Source organism: Oryctolagus cuniculus, chromosome 9, assembly GCF_051225735.1.
Source record: "Oryctolagus cuniculus isolate XC-2025 breed Fujian yellow rabbit chromosome 9, ASM5122573v1, whole genome shotgun sequence".
Lineage (NCBI taxonomy): Eukaryota > Metazoa > Chordata > Mammalia > Lagomorpha > Leporidae > Oryctolagus > Oryctolagus cuniculus.
Genome location: NC_142875.1, coordinates 51,577,143 through 51,598,273, shown reverse-complemented (window position 1 = coordinate 51,598,273; position 21,131 = coordinate 51,577,143). Strand labels below are relative to the sequence as shown.

The window sequence follows — 21,131 nt, the reverse complement described above, 5'->3', positions numbered from 1 at the left end:
AATCAGCAAGAGGCTTTCAAACTATATGCCTCGAAGAAGTAAGAGAAAGAGTTTATCATTGCACGTTTTCTAAAGTTTATGTTCTAAGGGAGATTGGGAGAGAGAGGCTGTGTGAAATTTGGTCAAACTGAGGGATATTTGTGGCTATCTTGGTCTATCTTGGCTATCTTGAATTCCCTAAGCAGTTTCCTGCCAATCCCAGAAGTATCAGAAAATATTGAAGCTATTTTTATTTCTTTCTAGATTGATGGATTCACAAAGTCAAATAATGTCGTTACACAAAATGTAGAACGCTTCACTTCTTGCACACCTGGTCTGGTTACTGTGGTTTATTAATACACATCAGTTGATTAATTATTTTTTCTCATTTAAATACTCCTTAGAGGCCTGTTTAAAGACTTGCTATTTACAGCATCCATCCTCAGACAACATCTACATTCACAAACTAATAATCACGAATCCCCAATGTCAAAGTCTTACCAGTATTCTTTTTTTCATTTAAATCTCTTGACGTTTGGTAAAATCAACAGGAAGTGACCATCTTCCATATGTTTAGGACAATTGTTAACTTGTAACTCAATAGCCAATTTTAAGAAAGATAGTAATAATTATAAATGTTTAAGAGTGATGCAAAATCTACATTTTAAAATATTAACTAATTGAATTTATCATTTAATAAATGATATAATTAGTGTGACTATATTATATAAATTGCTTCAACAAATCTTTTGTAAATGGAATCAAAAGATGAGTTTATTTTGGTGCAATTTTGAAATCCATGGATAGTTTTTCCATAACACATGTCTGTCTTTATTTTTTAAAATACTTTATTTATTTATTTGAAAGGTAGAGTTACAGACAGATAGGGGGAGAGACAGAGAGAAAGGTCTTCCATCCACTGGTTCACTCCCCAAAAAGTCATAATGGCTGGAGCTCAGCCAGTCCAAAGCCATGAGCCAGGAGCTTCTTCTGGGTTTCCCATGTGGGTGCAGAGGTCCAAGCACTTGGGCCATCTCCTACTGCTTTCTCAGGCAATAGCAGAGAGCTGGATCAGAAGAGGATAAAATAATAAATAAAAGTAAAAATAATAAAGTTTTTTTATTGTTTTAGAAAGTAAGCAAATCTATTCCAATGGTAAATTAATCTCCAGCTTTCAGAGGTGCTTACTATACAAACATAATTGAAAATTTAGTCTCAAGTAAGTTAGATGTTAAAGATGATGCTGAAAAGATGATGAATATAGAATTATGAATAATCCATAAAGAATTATTTCCAACATTTTATATTCTGGAGAATCTAAAATATATATGGAATTAACTGTTTCCTGAATATTTGATAGAAAATAAGAATAAGCTGAAAATTTTCAATTTTTTTATTGAGAAAGGATTTTTTGTTAACATTGCTGTAATATCCTCCATTGAGTATTATTCAAGTTTGGTTCATGATCCCAAAAGGCACAATCCAGAAACCTGTAACTTCAAATATTAAAATCTTGGGAGATTTAAATCCCTAAAATCTAAAATTGTCCTAAATCTAAACCACAAAAATATAATTCTGGGAATGATTACATAAAATTCTTTAAAAATATCTATTTGATTTTTAAAATTTTTTCTGAGATACTTATAAAATATAACAGAATATTTCACTGGCTACTTTAAACCACTTTAAAACAGACAATAATAATGTACATATTTTTGCAAGCATAAACACTCAAGTATACCAATTATAGTCACACAGGCATAGCAGTTATGAGCAAATTAACCATATGCATAAATAGTTCAAAAGTTGAAATCAATAAACATATAATAGAGGCTCGCATTACCACATAGCAGATTAAGACTCCGATTGCAATGCTTGCATCCCATGTCAGAGTGCCAATTTGGGATCTAACTGCTATTCTTATGAACTTGCTCCTTGCTAATGCACCTGAGAAAGCAGTGAAAGATGGCCCAGGTGTGAGGCATAGTTGGAGTTACAGGCTCCCAGCTTTGCCCTAAGCAGATTGTTGTGGCCATTTGTGGAGTGAATCAGCAGACAAAAAATGTTTTTCTCTCTATTTTTGCCTCAGTCATTCTACCTTTCAAATAAAGAAAATAAGTCTTTTAAGAAAACATATATAAATATGACTGGTACATGTGTGCACCCAGATTTATAACTGTGATCATCAAAAATTCTATGAGGGGCTGTCTAAGTCTTTGGGCAAGATTGGTTAAAAACCACATTGGGTCACCACTGCATATGTAGTAGCCCCCAAACCAAGATCTTGAAATATTTTCTTTCACAAAAGGAAATATACAAAAAGAACTTTTTAAACACATTTCAGTGTTTCTATTTACATATACAATACTTATGAACAATGTCAGTTTTTGATAGTGCACTTTTTATGGAGTGAAATTTTCAAAAAATGCATAAAAGGAGTTAGGACTCTCTAAAAGTCTTCATACAATTTATGCTTCAAATATTGGCAAAGGTGTGAAAACTAAATATGGCATAGCAAATTAAAAAAATAATGATTATATTTTAAACTAGTGAATAAAAACTAAAAAGATAATAAAAGAAACTGAGAAGAAATGAAAAATGTATTCCAGGGATAGAACAGGAGCAGTTGCACTGAAATAGTCCATGAGAAAGGCCCAGCTTTCACCATCATTAATTATATTTTGAAGTCTCTCATGAATAGCTGCTTCTTTCCCCCCTTAGGGCATGGTTGCTCTCACAGAATACATTCACATTCATTTTCTGTGTGACACTGCTCTTTGTGAAATTCTTCTATGATTCTTTATACACCAATATAACCATTCCCTATTAAATTTTCCCACCTTCTGTGCCATGATTCTCTGTTGTTTTGGGACCCTGGCAGTCTATTCCACATAGACTCTTATGCAGACTACAGATTTGGTGGAAACAGTACTGGTAATTGAACAGCAACCCAGTTACATAAGTGTCCTCTTATTCTTCTGTACACATAATTATTTTCCAACCGGTCAGTGGCTTTGCTGTTTTCATCATTTAAATACAGCTTAAAATCACTAAAATATCCTGCAATTTCATTGCTAGAAGCAATGCCAATGGCATTGCTTTTAAACTGAAGTTTAAAACAAAATATTTGAGAGAACAGAGAGAGAGAGAGAGAGAGAGAGAGAGAGAGAATATCTCACATTGGCAGGTTTACTGCCCAAATGCACACAATGGGTACTGATTTGACCAGGTCATTCAAGCCATCAGATCATATACTGCCTCTCAGAGTCTGAATTAGCAAGAAGCAAGAATTAGGAGCAAAGCAGATAATGAACCCAGATACCAAGATATAGAGCATATTGTCTTTCTTGACTGCTAGGTCAATGCCTGCCCCCTAAACTTAATTGCTATCATTGACATATCACAGGCCAATCCTTTCCTTGAGTATCTCCCAGACCTCGCAGGTAAACTTTGCTTGTTTGTTTTTGATTTGGTAAATAAGCACTTAGGGTATTAATGTTTTAAAATTGTGATGTTGGGAATTTTTAGATTTAGGGATTTTAGAAGTTGGGGATTCTGTTTTTGGGCATTTTGGTGTTTGAAATTATGACATTTGTAATGATATCTTTTGGGGTTATGATTGGCATGGATTGTTTTTATTAAGGTTTTTGGGATATTTGTATTATATCAGAAAGTAATTTCACAAAGAGGTGCTGCATTTTTTGGTATAGAGTCATCTAATCTATTCTTTTTAAGATTTTTTTTATCCTCCATAATGTGACCATGTGCCTTCTGACCCTATCATTTTTCTTTTCATCATCAGTTTCTAGGCAGGAGTGTTTTAAGAGGAGAAATGCTCTGGATGTGTTTGCCTTGTATTCAAGTGTCCTAGGAAGTGTACTTTTTTCTTTTTAATTTCATTATTTGTTGCTTTCATATTTCTCATAGCATTACAAACTGTACTGCTTAAATTGAGAGAGCCCAGAGAAATAGTATAAATTCCCTCAATTTTAATCATGTACAAGTAACATAATTTGCTCTTTTGAGATAGGCATGTGGTGCAGTGGTCAAGTCACCCCATCAGACAGCCACATCCCACATTGCAGGGTCTGAGAGCTAAAGTTGAAGGCTTAAGTAGTCGGGTCCCTCCCACCCACACGAGAGACTATGGCCTATGACTTTGCTGTGGCCTTATTCTAGCTGTGGGTGTACAAGCAGTGAAACAGTGGATGGAAGAACTCTCCCTCCCCCTTGCCCATAAATGAAAATGATTAGATAAAAGGTAAAATAATGTTTCATCCTCCTCTCCCACCTCTCTAAGTTTTTGAAGTTATCTTTGGTTTTATGTATAGTTGTGTATATAGTTTTATATCACCCACACGTTGGCAGTCCTCCCTCTGTCAGTTCTGATATGTGTGAATTTCAGTTACCACAATCCATTAAGTAACATAAGTTCTCAATTGGATTTCAATTTCAGTTACTGTGGTGTACTATCTTTAATTGCATAAAGTACAGACATAAAGTTGTTGAACTTTCAGTCCACGACTAACTAAATAACATCATGCACTACGGAGTAACCAATTACATTGCTTCCTTCAAAGTCTGTTGATGGCTGTCTTCTGTTCATCTGCAATTATGTTGTTCAGGAACCAACAACAAAGTATGCGTTTGCATTGCCTCCTTAGCCTACTGATACATAAACTTTATATGTTACAAAAATATTGGAAAAGAGGATTGACTAACAAAGATAAAAGTGAGGCAAAGAAACAAAATGAGAGAATGTAAGTGTAGTTGGATGTGATTAGAAGATTTGAAAATGGCAATAGGGATGCTAATGTCTTCTGTAGGATTAGCATTCTGTAGGATGCTAATATGGAGTGAGTTTTGTGGCAGTCAGTTAAACCACTGTTTGTGACACTCCCTTCCTGTGTTCAGAGTGCTTGGGCTGAGTTCTGACTCCATGTCTGATCTATATTCCTCCTAATACACCTGGGATACAGCAGGTAACAATCCAAGTTCTTTGTTCTCTTCCACACATGTGGGAGACCAGGATGAAGTTCCTCGCTCCTGCCTTCAGGATGTCCCAGCCCTTGTTCTTGCAGGCATTTGGAGAGTGAACCAGTAGATGGAAGGTTTCTGTTGCTCTCTCTCTCTTTGCCCCCCTCTCTCTCCCTCTGCTTTTCAAATAAATAATTTGTTTTTCTTTAAAAGAATACTTATGAAAGGAAAGACACAAAATTGCATGAGGCTTTATAAATCATATTGAAAAAATCCAATGGATATGAAAAAGAATAAAGTTGCTTCAACCTTTTTCAGTTGAATTTGCCCTAGGAAGAGAGAGTGCTCTCACAGTATTTCAGCCAGATAAGGAGGCCTTATGGGTTGATTCTGAGGTCAGAGTGTTATTTACAGTGAATGTCATTATAGGAGTCCGCTGTGTAGACTGCTTCCCATATTGGACATTCCCTCCTTTTTAATTCTGTCTATTATTATTATCAGGCACTTGATATTATTTATATGATCACTTTTACACTTAAACCTATCTAATATTTAATATGATCACTTTAAAATTAAGATGGAATTTTTACCACCAATTTTACAAGATTTGGGGTCCCAAGATAAGTCTTTAGGCTGTACCCTTCAAAGTACGTTTGTAGGACTGTATGCAAAACTATACAGCCTTACAGTTATAGACTACCTTCTATCTCTCTTATTCCCCCTTTTATTTTTTACTGGGATCTTTTTTCAATTGGCTTTTTAGACATATGATTAACTCTAAAGAGTCAACATATAGTATGAAGAAAAGAAATAGAAAGAAAGAAAACAAAGAAAAAAAGGAAAAACAAAATAAAAAGCAACAATAAAAAACTGTCCCTCAACAGTCAGTACAAGGCCTATTCATGTCATTGTTTCTAAAAATGTCAACTGTACTTCTGTAGGTTTCATTTTAGGAGTGCTATTAATTCTCACATATCAGGGAGAACATTTGGTATTTGTCTCTTTGGGACTGGATTATTTCACTAAGTATGAAGTTTTCCAGCTTGATCCATTTTGTTGTGAATGCCCGGATTTTTTTTTAATGCTGTGTAGTATTCCATAGTGTATATATCCCATAATTTCTTTATTAAGTCTTCAGTTGATGGGCATTTAGGTTGATTCCATGTCTTAGCTATTGTGAATTGAACTGCAATAAACATGGAGGTACAGATAGCACTTTCATTTACTGATTTCATTTCCCTTGCATAAATTCCCAGGAGTGGGTATCTACATTCAGATTTTTGAGGTATTTCTATACTGCCTTCCATAATGGCTTTACCAGTTGACATTCCAACCAACAGTGGGTTAGGGTGCCCTTTTCCCCACATCCTCTCCAGCATTTGTTTTTTGTTGATTTCTGTATGAGGGCCATTATAACTGGGGTGAGCTGAAACCTCTTTGAGGTTTTGATTTGCATTTCCCTGATTGCTAGTGATCCTGAACATCTTTTCATGTGTCTGTTGGCCATTTGGATTTCCTCTTTTGAAAAATGAGCATTTCAGGCATGGAAAGCCAAGACTTTGTGACCAAAATATATCCTACATGAAGGATCTCTGTGAGACCTCAGTGGAAAGAAGGGGCCATCAAAGAAAGATGTACTTAACATAGAGTTGGCCTTCTGTATATAAAATTAAACTAAAAATGAACCATAATGAAGAAAGGGATGGGAGAGGGAGTAGGAGGTGGGATGGGAGTGGAGGTGGGAGGGTGGGTAAGAGGGAAAGAACTACTATATTGCTAAAATTGTACCTATGAAAAATTCATTCTTTAAATAAAAGCTTAAAAAAGAGAGTGTTATGTTTGACATAGAGCATTAACTTCTATTTTTCTTTGAATTCTGTATTTAAGCAAAGGTCACAATCAGTTTGTTCAGCATTCAAACCAAAGTGATGAAGTTCCGTACTACATTGATAGAAAATGGTAATTAATTACAAGGAATCTGAAGAACATTTTCTTCTGTAAATACTGTTTTTATCATTTCAGAAGTTGGCATGAATTGTTGATTACTGTCAAAGCCTGCTGAAGATGCAGCATAAGACTGGTAGTATGAAATTTGTTCGTAAATTCTTAGAATTAGTTAATGCAGGCAGTTTTGATGATCATCATAACACTTGAGGTTGATGAGACACTTTTTATTTTTATTTTTTTTGCAAGCAAACTCATTAAAAAGATTGCTACAAAAGACAGGATTGTATAGTGACCATAAAGGAGCTGCTACTTTGCCTCAAACCTAATGAGGGTGAATTTTTTGACATAAATGAGGAACACAGTTGTAATAAAAAGGGTGGGGGTGTTATAGATGCAAAGACAGTGGCATAATATTTCACATTAAAGAAAATTTTGGTGATATTTAATGATTTGAAATAACAAAATATTAAATGTTGGAAGCATAAAAGATAAAAGTTGAAAAATATTTGTGGTTGGCAGAACAATGGCCCTCCAAAAGATACCCATGTCCTGATATCTGAAGCTTGTGAGTACATTAGGTTGCATAGTAAAAAGGAATTATTTTTGCTGATACGCTGTCCTCACAGCTGTATGATCTAGATGGGCAAAATATAAATACACAGGTCAATTAAAAAATGGCAGAGGAGTACAGAAGGGAGTCACAAACAGATGTGACTCCATAAGAATGGTCAGAGAGTGACAATGTTGGCTTAGGTGTTAAAGATGGGATTATGCGTGAGCCAAGAACAGGCTCCTGCATGCTGGCAAGTGGAAATAACATTAAGCGTGCAGAAAGGAAAATGACCCTGCTGATACCATGACTTACACCTGGTAAGATCTATGTGAGACTTTTGACCCACAGAACTGTAATGCATCACGTGACAAAACTATATACTTAGCCAGGTTTACTGAAGTGATTAGAAATCAATTCCAAATAATTCAAGAACTTAGAGAATAAGAATAAGCTCGTTGTCATTCATGAAATTTTGATTTGAAGATCTGCCACATGTAAATGTGAGGTGAAGCAAATATATGAGATCAAGAATGAAATGCAACCAAAAAAAAAAAAAAAACTGTCAGTAAATGGTATGAACATCTATAGCAAAATAAGTATAGCTTTAAAATCATTAGTCTTTGTGTATGTGTGTGTGTGTTATGCAATTAACTTGGCTAGGTATATAATTTTGTGATATTGACTTTACCTCAACTGTCAATCGAGACTACTCTGGTGTATTGGGAGTCTGGGATAAAACATAATATAAAGCTTTTTATAGAATATGAAATATTGGAATTCTTTACTTTCAAAGGAATGCATTATTATCATTGAGGACACAGAATACTGCCCCAGGTACTATGCAAGTTTAAAGGACAAAAATAGCACTACTTGTCTCTCTTAAGTGTTGATTTTACACAAACTTTTTTCTTTGGTGGAGGAAAAATTCATTTTTAATGCTAAACCATTCATACAGTTATTATGGATTGTGCTAGAAAAACTTCATGAAACTTTAAGATAAAATAATAAAAGCATTTTGAAAATTCCTAGTTGTGACAGGAAATTTAGATTATATTCTTTGCTTCATTGGAGTTACTTTTCACTTTCCACTTGCATTAATGCTGTCTGCTAAAAATAGATGAGATGTAGAGAAAAATCTATATTCCAGTTACTGCATTTCTTTCTCCTTCCATGTCTTCATTAATATTTAGAATACATGTCTCAGAATTCGTGGTATCATGGTCCTTCTACCATGGTGGGTAACTTTTTTTTTCCCCAAGGGCCATTTGGACATTTATAAAGTCATTTGCAGGCCATAGAAATCATAGAATTAACAGTAAACTACTACTCAAACAATACTCTATACTTTGTGTGTCTGTGTGGGTGCAGTCTGTTGATATCTTTACTTAGTATATACTGGGGCCAGCACCGTGGCTCACTTGGTTAATCTTCCGCCTGCGGCACTGGCATCCCATATAGGCACCGGGTTCTTGCTCGGTTGCCCCTCTTCCAGTCCAGCTCTCTGCTGTGGCCTGGGAAGGCAGTGGCGGATGGCCCAGGTGCTTGGGCCCCTGCACCCACATGGCAGACCAGGAAGAAGCATCTGGCTCCTGGCTTCAGATTGGCGCAGCTCCAGGCATAGCGGCCATTTTGGGGGGTGAACGAACGGAAGGAAGACTTTTCTCTCTGTCTCTCTCTCTCAATGTCTAACTCTGTCAAATAAATAAAAAATAAAATAAAATAAAAGTAAAGAATTAGTATATACTAAGTGATCTTCTGTATATAAAGATATTTGAAAATGAATCTTGATGAAGAATGGGATGGGAGAGGGAGTGGGAGATGGGATGGTTGCAGGTGGGAGGGAGGTTATGGGGGAAAAAGTCGCTATAATTCAAAAGTTGTACTCTGTAAATTTATATTTATTAAATAAAAAAAGAAATCATTGGCTTAAAAATTAGCCACTTTAAATTAGTTGAATTTCTTTTTTTTTAAATTTTATTTTATTTAATGAACATAAATTTCCAAAGTACAGCTTATGGATTACAATAGCTTCCCCCCCCCCATAACTTCCCTCCCACCCACAACACTCCTCTCTCCCACTCCTTCTCCCCTTCCATTCACATCAAGATTCATTTTCAATTCTCTTTATATGCAGAAGATCAATTTAGCATATATTAAGTAAAGATTTCCAGTTTGCACCCACACAGAAACAAAAGTATAAAATACTATTTGAGTACTAGTTATAGCATTAATTAAACACCTAAGAGTAATTGTGCATTCTTTTTATTTTCCCTCCCACTCACACCCCTCCCATCTCAGTTGCCTACTTAGGCAGGGCCAGAACAAATTATTTCAAGGGCCTTATATGGCCAGCATTATAGATGTTCCCTACTGATGGTAGATCAAGAAAGGCTAAGAGGATTATAGTACTAAACAAGACAGAACTGCATGTATGTGGATTTAAGAAATACCTCATTAAATTGATAATAAAAGGAATTATTGGTTTAGGAGTATAAAAAATGTTGCTAACATTTCATATATATCCTTGCATGTGTGGGTGTTCTTATTCACACACATTCACATATCCATTTTGCATAAAATCTAGTAGGTGTTAAATGCTTATTATGCTTCTGGCATTGCTTTGAGCACTGCATTTATTTATTCATCTTATTCCAGCATGTGCATAAATGTGTCTCCCTTTTTTACCTTGACCACATTTTAAGCATTTCATCTTTTATTAACTATTATTGTAAATTATTATTTAAATCATTATAATATTCTGGATTTCACAATTTTTAAAGATTTATTTATGTATTTATTAGAGAGAAAGAGATAAAGACAGACAGAGGGAGAGACAGCTTTCCATCTGTTCATTCACTCCCTAGATGGCTGCAATGCCACAATGGCCAGAGCTGTGCTGATCCAAAGCCAGGAGCCAGGAGTTTCTTCCAAGTCTCTCACTTAGGTGCAGGGGCCCAAACACTGGGGCCATCTTCCAATTCCTTCCCAGGCCATTAGTAGAGAGCTGGATCAGAAGAGGAGTAGCTGGGACATGAACTTGCACCCATATGGGATGCTGTCACCACAGGCAGAAGCTCAACACACTATGCCACGGCATCAGTCCTCCCCTCGAAATATTTCTTAAATAATTTCCTATTCTTCCATTTTAAGATTATTTTTGGTTTTTAATCATTGCAAACATTTTTCTGGTTAGTATCATATATACAACTTGCTTTCCCACTCTTCAATTTTTCCTAACACAAATTATTGGAAGTAAATTGGTGGGTGAACATATATAATTATTCCTTATTCTTATGATACATTTTTTTTAGAAAAGCACCAATCTAAAACTGAAGATGTTTCATTAGCTTTATAATTTCTTTAGATCCTCATTAACTGCATGGTGGTTTTTTAAAACACCAGTTTTTGCTCATTTTTATTGTAATATATAGTAGAGTCACTGTGCTAATCTTCTCATCTTCCCCACTATAGACCCCTTCTGAAGTCTAGAAAAAGAAGCCCCAACTGTTACATGCTATGCACTTCTGAATGTGAATGGAGTTAAGATTATGAGGCAATTAGCTCAAGATAACTTCACCAATCAGGTTTTTTTGTAGTGATTACAGCTATGACACAAAAGTAGAGTAATTTTCCTAGAAAATCTAAGCCAGACAGTCACAACAAGCTAAGAGCTAATGTCATAATTTTAGGAAAAATATGGATGGCCATGTGAAATTTGAAAAGAGAGTATGTAAGTGGATCTACAGAAATAAATTTAGAAAAAGTACAATCCCATCAAGGTGGCATGTACCAATGCCATCTCACTAGTCCAAGTGATCAATTTCAGTTCACAATTGATCACACTGATAGGTCTAAGAGTCAAAGGGATCACATAAACAAGACTAGTGTCTGCTAATACTAACTGATAGAATCAAAAAGGGGGAGAACAATCCATCATGGGAAGCAGGATACACAGCAGACTCAAAGAATGGCAGATGTCCTAAATAGCACTCTGGCCTCAGAATCAGCCCTTAAGGCATTTGAATATGGCTGAAGAGCCCATGAGAGTATTTTAGGCATGGAAAGCGAGACACTCTGGGGGAAAAAAAAAGAAGACCTAAATGAAAGATCTCTGCGAGTGAGATCCCAGTGGAAAGAATGGGGCCATCAAAGAAGGAGGTACCTTTCTCCAAAGGGAGGAGAGAACTTCCACTTTGACTATGATCCTGTTGGAATAAGATTGAAGTTGGTGAACTCAAAAGGCTTCCATAGCCTTGGCAACTCATGACTAGAGCCTCGGGAGATTACTGACGCCATAAACATGAGTGTCAAATTGTTAAGTCAACAACAGGAGTCACTGTGTACTTATTTCTCACGTGGGATCTGTCTTAAATGTGTTGTCCAATGTGAAGTAATGCTATAACTAGTACTGAAACATTATTTTACACTTTGTGTTTCTGTGTGGGTGCAAACTGATGAAATCTTTACTTAATATATACTAAATCAATCTTCTGTATATAAAGATAATTGAAAATGAATCTTGATGTGAATGGAATGGGAGAGGGAGCAGGAGATGGGAGGGATGCGAGTGGGAGGGAAATTATGGGGGGGGAAGCCATTGTAATCCATAAACTGTACTTTGGAAATTTATATTTACTAAATAAAAGAAAGAAAGAAAAAAAAGAACAGAAGACAATATGAGAACCTAAGAGAATTAAAAATAAAGATGAAGAGAATGGTAACTAAAGTTTTCTGACTTCTCTGCTTCTTGATAATTATTCCTAATATTGAATTTTATGAGATTATTCTGCATCCTTTAAGGTTATGGATCATCACATTTTCAGCCTGATCCTCTTCTTTTTATCTTTTAAGTTTTAGATATACAAGTTTCATATACACAGATCTAGGATTATAATGATACTTCCCACCTCCCCCTCCCTCTTGCCGATGCTCCAACTCCTCTTCCTCCTCTCTCTTCCATTCTCATTATTAATTTTTACAGTTTATTTTCAGTTTATCTAATACTCATAAGGTTAATCCTATACTAAGTAAAAAGTTCAACAAACAGTATGAAGGAAAAAAAAAGCACTTTCTCAACAGAAGAAACAAGGGCTATAAACAGTCATTGAATGTGAAAATGTCAATTTCTCTCAAATGCAGTACATTTTAGGTATTCTATAAGTTATCCCAGATGAGGGAAAACATAGTATCTGTCTTTTTGGGACTGGCTTATTTCACTAAGTATTTTTTTAATTGCAGCCATTTTGTTGCAAAAGAACATATTTCGTTTTATTTTATAGATGAGTAGTATTCCATAGTGTATATATTCTATAATTTTTTACCCAGTCAATAGCTAATCAACATCTGTGTTGATTCCACATCTTAGTTATTGTGAATTGAACTGCAGTAATATGGTGGTACAAATAACTCTTTCATATGCTGATTTCTTTTGGTTTGTGTGAATTTCCAAGAGTCCCATGGCTGGATCATATGACAGGTCTATATTCAGATTTCTAAATATCTCCATACTGTCTTCCACAGTGGCTGCACCAGTTTACCTTCCTACCAACAGTGGACTAGGGTACCTTTTCCTCTACTTCCTCACCAGCTTTGTTGTTTGTTGAGTTCTGTATGACAGCCATTCTAACTGTGGCGAGGTGAAACCTCATTGTGGTTTTGATTTGCATTTCCCTAATGGCTAGTGATCCTGAACATTTCTTTTTTTTGACAGGTAGAGTTAGTGAGACAGAGGGAGACAGAGAGAAAGGTCTTCCTTCTGTTGTTCACTCTCCTAATGGTTGCTATGGCTGGTGCACTGCGCCGATCCAAAGCCAGGAGCCAGGTGCTTCTTCCTGGTCTCCCGTGTGGGTGCAGGGCCCAAGGACCTGGGGCATCCTCCACTAAACTCCCAGGCCACAGTAGAGAGCTGGCCTGGAAGAGTGGCACCCGGGATAGAATCCAGCACCCCTACCAGGACTAGAGCCCAGAGTGCCAGTGCTGGCGCCACAGGTGAAGGATTAGCCTAGTGAACAACGGCGCCGGCCAATCCTGAGCATTTTTTCTTGTGTCTTCTGGTCATTTGAATTTTCTCTCTTGAAAAATGTCTGATCAAGTCTTTTATCCATTTCTTAATTAGATTGCTTCTTTTGTTGTTGGAATTATTGAGCTCTTAATAGATTATGGATATTAACCCTTTATGAGTTGTGTGTTTGAAAATATATTCTCCCATTTTATTGGTTGCCTCTTCATTTTTCTGAGTGTTTATTTTGCACTGAAGATGCTTCTCAGCTTGATATAATACCATTTATCAATTTTGTCTTTGATTTCTTGTGTTTCTGGAGTTCTTTCCAAGAACTCTTTGTCATACCCATGTTTTGAAGAGTTCCCACAATGTTCTCTAGTAATTTAATGGTATCAGGTCATAGATTTAGGTTGTTGATCCCTTTTTTAGGGGGTAGATTTTTTTGTAAGATGTGAGGTATGGGTCTAGTTTCATACTTCTGCACATGGAGCTCCAGTTTCCCTAGAACAATTTCTTGAAAAAACTGTCCATGCTGCAGGGATTGATTTTAGTTCCTTTGTCAAAGATAAGTTGATTATAGCTGTATGGATTGATTTCTGGGGTTTCTATTCTGTCGCAGTGGGCTACACATCTCTTTATTTGTGAGTAACAGGCTGTTTTGATTATAACTGCTATATAGTATGTCTTAAAATCTGGTGTTGTGATGCCTCTGGCTTTGTTTCTGTTGTGTAAAATTGCTTTAGCTATTCAAGGTCTCCTGTGTTTCCATAAGAATTTTAGCATCATTTTTTCTAGAAGTGAGGAGACTGCCATTGGTATTCTGATTGGGATCAAATTGAATACTCTGTAAATTTCTTTTGGTAGTATGGACATTTTGATGATATTGACTCTTCCAACCCATGAACATGGAAGATTTCTCCATTTTTTATGTCTTCTTCTTTTTCTTTCTTTAAAGTTTTGTAATTTTTAGCACAAAGATCTTAAGCTCTTAAATTTATTACAAGGTATTTCATTTTTTTTGCAGCTATTGTGAATGGGGCTGATCTTAAAAGTTCTTTCTCATCCATAAAAATTGTCTATGTATACAAAGGCCATTGGTCTTTGTATATTAATTTTATATCCTGCCACTTTACCAACTCTTTTATGAGTTCAAATAGTCTATCAGTGAAGTCTTCTGTATCCCCTATATATAGAATCGTGTCATCTGCAAATAGGAATAATTTGACATGCTCCTTTCTATTTGTAGGCTTTGATCTATTTTTCTTGCCTAACAGTTCTGGCTAAAACTTCCATGACTGTACTGAATAGCAAGGGTGAGAGTGTGCATCCTTGGCTGATTCTGGATCTTTGGGAGAATGCTTCCAGACTTTCCCCGTACAATAGGAAGTTGGCCGTGGGTTTGTCATAAATTGCCTTGATTGGGTTGAGGAAAGTTCCTCCTATACCCAATTTGCTTAAGATTTTCAACATGAAAGGATGTTGTATTTTATCAAATGACTCTATTGAGTGAAGTATAAAGTTTCTTCTTCAGTTTGTTAATATGAAGTACCACATTGATTGATTTGTGAATGGCGAACCATCCCTGCATAGCAGAGATAAATCAGATTTAGTCCAGGGAAATGATTTTTGTTGTGTTGTTGGATTTGTTTGACTAATATTTTGTTGATAATTTTTGTATCCATGTTATCAGGGATATTGATTTGTAGTTTTTTTTCTCTGTTGTATCTTTTTTTCTGGTTTAGGAATTAAGGTTATACAAGCTTCATAGAAGGAGTTTGGGGCATTTGCTCCCTTTCAGATGTTTTGAATAGCTTGACAAGAATTGGAATTAATTCTTGTTTAAATATCTAGTAGAATTCAGCATGGAAACCATCCTGTCCTGGGCTTTTTTTGTTGGAAAGTTCTTTATTATTGATTTAATCTCCATCTTGGTTATCAGCATGTTTAGGTTTTCTATATTTTCATGACCCAATTTTGATGGATTGTATGGGTCCAGGATTCTATCTATGTCTTCTTGATTTTCTGATTTGTTGGCATACAGCTCTTTGTAGTAACTTCTGATGATTCTCTTAATTCTGTGGTATCTATTGTTACATTTCCTTTTTCATGTCTGATTTTATTACTTCGGTGTTCTTCTATTTTGGTTAGTGGAGCCAGTGATGTATTATTTTATTTTATTTTTTTGACAGGCAGAGTGGACAGTGAGAGAGAGACAGAGAGAAAGGTCTTTCTTTTGCCGTTGGTTCACCCTCCAATGGCCACCACTGCCGATGTGCTGCGGCCAGCGCACCGCACTGATCCGATGGCAGGAGCCAGGTGCTTCTCCTGGTCTCCCATGGGGTGCAGGGCCCAACCACTTGGGCCATCCTCCACTGCACTCCCTGGCCACAGCAGAGAGCTGGCCTGGAAGAGGGGCAACCGGGACAGAATCCGGCGCCCCAACCAGGACTAGAACCCGGTGTGCCGGTGCCGCAAGTTGGAGGATTAGCCTAGTGAGTGGTGGCACCAGCCCTATTTTTTTCAAAAGCCAATTCTTCATTTTACTGATCTTTTCAATTTTGTTTATTTCTTCTATGATTTTGATTTCTTTCCTCTTACTAATTTGGGAATTGATTTGTTATTGTTTTCTAGGTCCTTGAGATACACTGATTGTACATTTATTGGTACCTTTCCAATTTTTTTGTAGGTGCCAATTACTATAAACTTCCCTCTTAACACTGCTTTTGCTGTATCCCATAAGTTTTGATATGATGTGCTGTCATCTTCATTAGTTTCTATACATTTTATGATTTCTCCTATGACCCACTGTTTATGCAGAAGCATGTTGTTCAGTTTCCATGTGTTTGTATATGATCTAGAGATTCCTGAGTTGTTGATTTCCAACTTCATTGGATTCTGGTTAGAGATGATGCATGGTATGATTTTGATTATTTTTTAATTTGCTGAGACTTGCTATATGGCCTAGTATATGGTCTATCCAAGAGAACTTTCCATGCACTGATGAGAAAAATGTGTATTCTTCAACTGTGGGGTGAAAAGTACTATAGATTTCAGTTAGGTCCATTTGCTTCATAGTGTCAATTAGTTCTTTTGTTTCTTTGTTGATTTTCTGTCTAGTTGATCTGTCCGTTGATGAAAGTAGGGTGCTGAAATCCCTCATTGCTATTGAATTGTAGTCTGTGTCTCCCCTTAGATCCATTAATATTTCTTTTAAATAGCTAGGTGCTATGCAATTTGGGGCATATACATTTATTATAGTCACATCTTCCTGTTGTATTTATCCCTTAATTATTATACATCGTGCCCTTCTTCATAAGTTTTTGTGTTACAATCTACTTTGTTTGATTTTAGAATGATTACACCTGACTTTTGTTGCTTCCCATTTGCCTGAAATATCTTTTTCCATCCTTTCACAATAGACGCTGGTCATGTTCATTAGGAGTACGCATTCATCTTTGTTGGTGACAAGCATCTTTGTTGGTAAGATGTGCTTCTTTAGACAGCAAATAGATGGGTCTTGTTTTTTAATCCATTCAGTCAGCCTGTGGCTTTTAACTGGAGAGTTTAGCCCATTTACATTCAAGGTTACTATTGATCAGTAATTACTTGGCCCTGCCATTTTCTCATAAATATTCCTATTATTTACTTTGAATTTACTATTATTGGGAAATTTTCTACCTTCACATTATTTCATGATGATGATTATCTTTCTGTGTTTCTGTGTGTAGCAAATTCTTAAGCATCTTTTGTAAGGCTGGATGAATGGTGACAAATTCTTTCAATTTCTTTCTGTTATTAAATGTATTTTATTTCACCTTCATTCATAAATGAGAACTTCAAATTGTACAGTATTGTGGGTTCACAGTTGTTTTTCTCTTAAGACTCTCCATTCTCTCCTAGCCTGTAGCATTTCTGATGAGAAGTCAGCTGTAAGACTAATTGAGTTCTCTGAAAACAGTCTAGTGCTTCTCTTGTGCACATTTTAGAATATTTTCTTAATGTTTTACTGGGGAATGTTTGACTACAATGTGTCATGGTAAAGATCTTTTCTGGTCACGTCCACTAGGAGTTCTATGTGCTTCCTGTACTTGTACATATCTTTCTTTCTCCAAATTGGAGAAGTTTTTTGTAATTATCTCACTAAATAGGCTTTCTAGTCTATTCTCTTTTCACGCCTTCAGGAACTCATAAGATCTGTATGTTCAGTCATTTGATATCATTCCATAAATCTCCAACACTGTTTTTAATTTTTCTAGTTTTTTCTTTTGTTTTTGTCTTACAGAATGATTTTCGAAGGTTTGTTATCTAGTTTGGATATTCTCTCTTCTGCCTCACTGAGTTTGTTGTTAGGGCTTTCCAATTGCATTTTTTATTTGATGTATTGCATTCTTCATTTGTAACATTTCATACTGAATTCTATTTAAAATCTCAATTTTGTGGGAAAAATTTTCATTCGTGTCACGTATAGCTTTCTTTACTTGATGGATTTGCTTCTGATTGCTTTTGAGTAATCCTGTGATTAATCATTTGAATTACATTCTGGCATTTCATCAACCTCTTCATCTTCACATTCTATTTTTTTTTTTTTTTGACAGGCAGAGTGGACAGTGAGAGACAGAGACAGAGAGAAAGGTCTTCCTTTGCTGTTGGTTCACCCTCCAATGGCCGCCGCGGCCGGCGTGCTGCGGCCGGCACACCACGCTGCCGATGGCAGGAGCCAGGTACTTATCCTGGTCTCCCATGGGGTGCAGGGCCCAAGTACTTGGGCCATCCTCCACTCACTCCCTGGCCACAGCAGAGAGCTGGCCTGGAAGAGGGGCAACTGGGACAGAATCTGGCGCCCCAAACGGGACTAGAACCCGGTGTGCTGGCACCGCAAGGCAGAGGATTAGCCTAGTGAGCCGCGGCACTGGCCATCTTCACATTCTAATGTTGAAGTGTTGTATTCCTTGGGTGGGGGGAGTCATGTTATCTTCCTTATTCTTATTTTTAGGCATTTATGGGTTACTTGTCATTTTTTTCCTCTGATGGTTTTTATCTTTGAACTTTGCCTCTATGTCTTAGTATAGTTTCAGTGAATACCCAGAGGTATGTGCTTGGTGCGGCCTGAGAGCACTTGTTAGTGCTCCAGGTTGGGGCAAGTATCTAGGGAAACACCCAAGTTGGGTGTGGAAGATCTTCCCTTGTTAGCGGAATAGGGGAAAGATCACCTCTGATAGTGTTATCACAGCCTGACTTCCTCTCCTCCAAAGTCATCAATGCGTGGGTGTTATCCCCCACTGGGTACAACACTCATCCTGAATGTGATGTGAACCACTCAAATGATCTGCGCAGTCCTCACTTTGAGCATCTATCCTGCTGCAATGATCCACCTCAGGCAACCAGGGAGCTCTTAGTGTGTGGAGCCATGCACACTGATTGCCTGGGGACCCAACTATACCCTGTACCCTCTAGCTGCCACAGAGTCCCCACAATCTCAGCACACAGGGCTCACACAGCTCTCAGTTGCACCAGCCTGTCTGTTCCGCAGAGTCAGGCATTCCCTCAGCTAGCTGTCTCTGTCTGTGGGTGTTCTATCTAGGCAGCTTGAGCCCTGGAGCCTATGGTGTGTTGCAATGCAGAGGTGCCTTATATTCTTAAATGGATTCCCAGCCCCTTGTCAATCCTTTCAGGTAAGTTCAAAGTCAGTGGGGACAGTATATTTTTCCCTCTGTTAGGATCTCTGGATCACACGTGTATTTAAGAGCCACTGGTCAAATGTTGCCTTCTCCCCTCTGCTGCTGCCAGTCCCACTGAGGAGATGACATCCTGTCTCAGCCAGTTGCTATGCATGCACACAAGGGCTTTCACAATTGCTGCTTTTGCCCAAAATGGTTCATGCCCTCTCTAAACCAGGCATCAGGTGCTGTTTTGGGGAAGGTGGGATGAAAGTAACATGACCCTCTTACTTCCGCTGACTGCAGGTATCCTCTGGCCTCTAGGACTCCATGCCGGACTCACACCATGCTCTCCTTTCAAATATATCACCATGGGATGTTGTAGTATAATCTCACCTCCATCTCCAAGCTGGCAACCTCTCTGGCTCTAGGCTGCTGGGGTTGTATGTTTTGTCTGTGTTCCTGATGCATGTCTGCATCTTCCCCATGGCATTCTTTTTCCTTTTGTTGAATTTTGTAGAATTTTGCAGTTTTCTCTCTCTTTCTCCCTTGAGAGCGCACTTACTGTTTATCCCTTACCTACCCAATATATTGTTCCCTATTTCACTATCTTGGAATCCTTGAATCACCAATTTTTTAATCATCACAATAGTGGGATTTTAAGAACATGTATTAACAGAGAGACTGTTCCAAGTGAATCTCTAAAGCAATATTATCAACAATCATTTTACCTGTGTGAGCCAATGCAAATTAGATTTCCCTCGATCTAGATGTGTATAAAGGAGTTGCTGAGACCACTATTCCAGAGTATCATAAGGATCTGTGTAGAGACCATTGCAGGGAAAATGAAACTACTGAAATGCCATGGCTGGAATGCTGGAAGAAGTGGTCAGGATCACGCTGCTTAGGTATTTTCAAAAGAATTGGAGGATAAATCATCAGCCGATACAGATTAGGAAATCTCATGGAGATAAAAAAAAACAACGTGGGTTGTACTGAGTCTGTTGTGGACTAGTCTCTGTAGGTCATTATAATGATAAAATATCCTTTGAGAGAGGGAACCCACTCCCCTCCATGCATTGTTGTTCCTTGGAAAAAGCAGGGTGTCAAGATGCTTAGGTTCTAGATTTGTGTTTCAATGTATTTCTATTTATTGTGGTAAATCAATGAACTTTCCTCATAAATTTATTTATTTATTTAGATAGGAGAAAAATATCCAGTCTCCTATCTCACAAGTTCAGTGGTTACACTAAAAGAAATAAAGGATCAAAATGTTACAAAAATTAAAGTTGCATTGTCAATGATTTATCATATTGTTACATAGGAGACACCATCTTGTTATAATCTCACCACTGTGGCTAGCTGGTCAGGTTGACATAGGATTTCACAGTAAGTCCTCTATAATTCTGTTTTAAAAGGTTAGAAGAGTACTAATGAGCACTTGTTGTTGAGCTTGGTATCAATAGCACACTAAAACCAACTATTAACACTCCAAACTGCAAAGATATATACTTGGCAATGGGTTTTGCCCAGCTGACATTGTTATTGTCTACTGACTGGAAATGGGAACATTTTTAATTCATACTTTTTTGAAGATAGAAAGCTTTTTGAATGTTCTTAATCAAGACCATCATTAGACTATTTTAACTAGTTTGATTAGCTAATTGAGACATTCTAATGGTAGGCTGAATGACCAGATAATAAAATAACAAGAGTGTAAAAATAACTTTCAAAGAATTTTCCTTCAGATATTTTAGTCATCACCAAATATTTTCAGATACATAGGTGTGAATGACTATGTTATATTAAAACTTTCCAGATTTATATATCCTCATATTAAATGGACTCTTATTTTTACATTTTGTCTGGTTAACAAGTAACTAATTCAAGCTATATTAATATTATTCTGTTCTTATATTTTATATAAATATAATTTAAGATCATGATCCTGTACTGAATTAGTACATTTTTTTGAATAATAAAACCATCCTAGAACAATTATGTAAAGGTTTAAAGA

The 21,131-nt window shown here is 36.8% G+C and overlaps 1 pseudogene; it reads right to left on the bottom strand.

Moving 5' to 3' along the window:
- LOC100359133 (DAZ-associated protein 2 pseudogene) overlaps window positions 1-19,602 on the bottom strand; it is a 148,442-nt pseudogene extending 128,840 nt beyond the window's left edge.
- Window positions 19,603-21,131: the final 1,529 nt, after the last annotated feature.